General features: G+C 33.6%; 1 pseudogene; it reads left to right on the forward strand.

Annotated features, from left to right (window-relative positions):
• The first annotated feature begins 3,109 nt into the window (after positions 1-3,109).
• On the forward strand, positions 3,110-4,864 carry LOC122913586 (annotated as a pseudogene).
• The last annotated feature ends 359 nt before the right edge of the window (positions 4,865-5,223 follow it).

Below are 5,223 nucleotides of genomic sequence, written 5' to 3' on the forward strand. Positions count from 1 at the left end.
TGCTCCACAAGTAAGTGAGACCAAATGATCATTGACTCTCTCCGCTTGGTTTATTTCACTCAGCATAATCTCCTCCAGTCCCATCTATGTTGATAAAAAAGTTGGGTATTCATCCTTTCTGACGTCTGAGTAATATTCCATTGTATAAATGGACCACATCTTCTTTATCTATTTGTCTGTTGAAGGGCATTTTGGCTCTTTCCACAGATACATGCATGCATAAATGTGTGTGTATTCAGTTTTGGAGAAGAACTATGCTGATCTTGAGGGTGATTTGTATGTACTTTATGTCTATACAAAATTCTATATGGATGGATGCAAGTGGCATATATATATTTTATACACAATAATACATTTATTACAATATATACAACATATTTATTACAATAATATGCAATATATTATATATGTACATTAAAAATAGCTTATATAGTATATATTAATTTGTAGATGTGAATATACACATAAATAGAGAAGCAGCAGTCTTGCATAAAACACTTGAGGTATTTGTAAGTACATGTTAACCTGTAAAATGTTGTTCATGTGAATTTCTATCTAACAAGGTCAGTATGTGATACATACTGAAGATATGTTTGACTATGTTCATAATATTAGTGATAAATATGCAAATATTTACCACACAGGAAGTATGCACACTACTGATGCATGTCATTTCCATGTAATGTTTTTTAATTATGTGAAACATATATAACCTGAAATTTGCCATTGCAATAATTTTCAATTTAATAATTTTATTAGATATTTTATCTAAAAATTATTAAATATTATTTAAAAATTTAAAATAAATTAAAATAAAATTTAAATTTAAACATTATTAGTTTTAGTAAATTCCACTTAGTAATGTTTAAGTGTACATTTCAGTACGTCAGTACATTCACAGTGTTGTAAAATCAGCACCTCCACCTACCTCAGAACTTTTTCGTCTTGCAGAGCTGAAACACTAAACCAGTTAAACAAGAACTTCCCTTTCCCTACAGCTTCAATTCCTGGAATCCTCCCTTGTAATTCTTATTTCTATAAGTTTGACTACTCTAAGGTACCTCATATGAGTAGAACCATGCAGTATTTGCTCATTTGTGAACAAACTGGCTTGTTTCATTTGGCATAATCTAAAGGGTTCATCCATGTCTGTTCATGTCTGTTGACATCCATGTTGCAGCGTGTATCAGATTTTTCTTCCTTTTTTATATAATTGATCTAAAAATTTCTTAGTTCTAGGTGTACAGCATGTGAATTAAACAATTCTATGTATTACTTGATACCTAACACCTTAACTATAGTCATCATCCAATGTTATTCTAATATTATCAACTATATACCCTCTACTGTACTTTTCATCTCTGTGACTTATTTATTTTATAACTGGAAATTTGCACCACTTAATCTCCTTTATGTATTTTGCCCATTCTCCCACTCACATCCCTTTTGTTAACCACTAGTTTGTTTTCTGTATTTAAATCTTTTTGTTTGTTTTGGTTTTTAGATTTCACATATGAGTGAAATCATGTCATTTGTTTCTTGCTGATTTGTATCTCATTCCATCTATATTATCACAAATGGAAAGATCTCATTATTTTTATGATAGAGTAATATTCCATTATGTATATCCATTCATCTATTAGATGGACATCTGGGCTCTTTCTAGTTTGACCATTGTGGACATTGTTGCTATAAACATGGGGTGCAGGTGCCCCTTCAGATCATGTTTGTATCCTTTGCGTAAATACCCAATAGTTCAATTGCTGGGCCATAGGATAGCTCTATTTTTAATTTCTTGAGGAACCTCCATACTGTTTTCCAGAGTAGCTGTACTAGCTTACCAACAGTGTCCATACTGTTTTCCCTCATGGTTGCACTAAATTACATACCCACCAACTTTGCATAAGCATTCCTTTTTCTTCACCAACAGTCATTATTTCTTGCCTTTTTTATTTTAGTCATTCTAACATGTGTAAGATGATACCTCATTGTGGTTTAATTTGTATTTGCTGGATGATGAGTGATGTTGAACATCTTTTTATGCATCTGTTGGCCATCTGCATGTCTTCTTTGGAAAAATGTCTGTTCAGATCTTCTGCCCATTTTTTAATTGAAGTGTGTGTGTATGTGTATGTTGAGTGGTAGAAGTTCTTTATATATTTTGGGTATTAATTCCTTATTGTATATATTGTTTACAGATATCCTCCCCCATTCAACAAATTGTCTTTTTACATTACTGAGGGTTTCTTTTGTTATGCAAAGGATTTTCATTTTGATATATTCCCAATAGTTTATTTTTGTTTTTGTTTTCCTTGCCAGAGGAGGCATATCCATAAATATGTTGCTAAGGCCAATGTCGAAGTGATTACTGTCTATTTTTCCTTCTGGGAGTGTTATGGTTTCACCTCTTATGTTTAGGTGTTTAATTCATTTTGAGTTTATTTTTGTGTATCATTTTAGAAAGTGGTCCAGTTTCATCCATTTGCATATAGCTGCCCATTTCTCAGCACTGTTTATTGAGGAGACTGTCCTTTCCTCATTGTGTTCTTATCTCCTTTGTCATAGATTAATTGACCACGTAGGTATGAGTTTTCCTTCTTTTTTTTAAAACTGAATAATATCCCATTGAATGTATATACCATATTTTGTTTGTCCATTCATCTGTCAATGGATGTTTAAGTATCTTTGAACTTTTGACTACAGATATGCCTTGTTTTATTGTGCTTTGGTTTATTACTCTTCTCAGATACTGCATCCCGTCCCCCCCACAAATTGAAGGTTTGTGGCAACCCAGCTTCAAACAAGTCTGTTGGTACTATTTTTTTTCTAATAGCATTTGCTCACTCTGTGTCTCTGTGTCACATTTTGGTAATTTTCACAGGATTTCAGATTTTCTCATTATATTTGTTACAGTAACCTGTGATCAATGATCTCTAGTGTTACTATCATAATTTGGGGGGAGCACCAGAAACCATGTCCATGTAAAACAACAAACTTGATAAATGTGTGTGTCCAGACTACCCCATCAACCATCTTTCCCTCTCTCCTTGGGCCTTCCTATTCTCTGAGACACAATGATATTAATATTAAGCCAGTTAATAATTGCATAATGGCCTCTGAGTGTTCAAGCAGAAGGAGGAGTCAAACATCTCTCATTTTAAACCAAAAGCTAGGAATAATTAAGCTTAATGAGGAAGGCATGTTGAAAGCCAAAATAAGCTGAAATCTAGGTTTCTCATGTGAAAACAGGTAGCTGCCAAATTATGAATGCAAAGGAAAAGTTCTTGAAGAAGGTTAAAAGTGTTACTTCAGTGAACACACGGATAAGAAAGTAAAATAACCTCATTGCTGACAATATTTCCTTAAGCCAAAGTCTAATCTAGAGTAAGACCCTAACTCCTTCAGCTCTATGGGGACTGAGAGAGGTGAAGAAGTTGCCAAAGAAAAGTTTGAAGCTGGAAGAAGTTGGCTTATGGGGCTTAAGGAAAGAAGCTGTCTTCTTTTTTTTTTTTTTAATTTATTTTTTATTTTCATCATAACAGTATTCATTATTTTTGCACCACACTTCTTAAGAGAAGAGTGCAAAGTGAAATATCAAGTAGTGATGCAGAAGCTTCAGCAAGTTATCCAGAAGACCTGGCAAAGATATTTCATGAAGGTGACCACACTAAGCAATATATTTTCAATGTAGATGAAAAGCCTTATATTGGAAGATGCCTTCTAGGACTTTCATAGCTAGAGTGAAGTCAGTGCTTCACTTGAAAGTTTTAAAGGACCAGCCAACTCTCTTTTTAGGAGCTAATGTAGCTGGTGACTTTAAGTTGAAGACCATGCTCATTTACTATTCAAAAAATCCTAAGGCCCTGAAGAATTATACTAAATCTATTCTGCCTGTGCACTACAAATGGAAAAATAAAGCCTAGATGACAACACATCTGTTTACCCCATAGTTTACTGAATATTTTAAACCCACTGTTGAGACATACTGCTCAGAAAAAATAAATAAATAAGTATTATTTATCTTTGACAATGTACCTCGTCACCCAAGACCTCTGATGGAGATGCACAATGAAATTAATGTTGTTTTCATGCCTCCAAACACAACATCAATTCTGTAGCCCATGTCTCAAGGAGTAACTTCAACTTTAAAGTCTTATTATTTAAGTCTTATTATTTAAAATTTCATAGATAGCTATCATAGAGAGTGATTCCTCTGATGGATCTAGGCAAAGTAAACGGAAAATCTTCCAGAAAGGATTCACCATTCTAGGTGCCATTAAGAACATTTATAATTCATGGGAAAAGGTCAAAATATCACCACTAACAGGAATTTGGGAAAAGTTGATTCTTACCCTCATGGATGATTTTGAGTATTACAAGACTTCAGTGGAGGAGGTAGCTGTGTATGTTGTGGAAATAGCAAGAGAACTAGAATTTGAAATGGAACCTGAGGAACTGCTGTACTCCCATGATCAAACTTTAATGGACAAGGAGTTACAAATAAAGTGGTTTCTTGAGATAGAATCTACTCCTGGTGGCAATGTTATGAAGACTGCTGAAATGACAACAAAAGACTTAGAATATTACATAACACATGGTTGATAAAGCAATGACCCAGGTGTAAGAGGTTTGATAAAAGTTGTGTGGACTAAATGCTATCAAACAGCATCTCTTGCTACCAAGAAAATTTTTGTACAAGGAAGAGTCAATGATAAAGCAAACTTCACTGTTGTCTTGTTTTAAGAAATTACTATAGCCACTACAACCTGCAGCAACCATGACCAGGCAGCAGCCAGCAACACTGAGGCAAGAGTCTCCACCAGCCGAAAGATTATTACTTGCTGATAGCTCAGATAATGGTTAGCATTTTTAGCCATATAAAATTTTATAAATTATGGTTTGTATATGGTTTTTAAACCTAACGTGATCACACAGACTATAGTATAGTATAAACATAATTTTTACATGTACATTGGGAAACTAAAACAATTCATTAGTCACTTTCTTGTGATACTCATTTTATTGTCTAGAACCAAGCCCACAATATTTGAGGCATATCTATATTGTGAATAATGCTGCAATCAACATGTATGTACAAATATTTATTCATGTTCCTGCCTTCAATCTTTTTAGATATAATCCCATAAGTGGTATTGCTTGACCATAAAGTAATTTCATTTTTACTTTTTTGAGGAACTGACATACTATTTTCTATGGTGACTG

The sequence above is a fragment of the Neovison vison genome, chromosome 7 (genome assembly GCF_020171115.1).
Source record: "Neovison vison isolate M4711 chromosome 7, ASM_NN_V1, whole genome shotgun sequence".
Lineage (NCBI taxonomy): Eukaryota > Metazoa > Chordata > Mammalia > Carnivora > Mustelidae > Neogale > Neogale vison.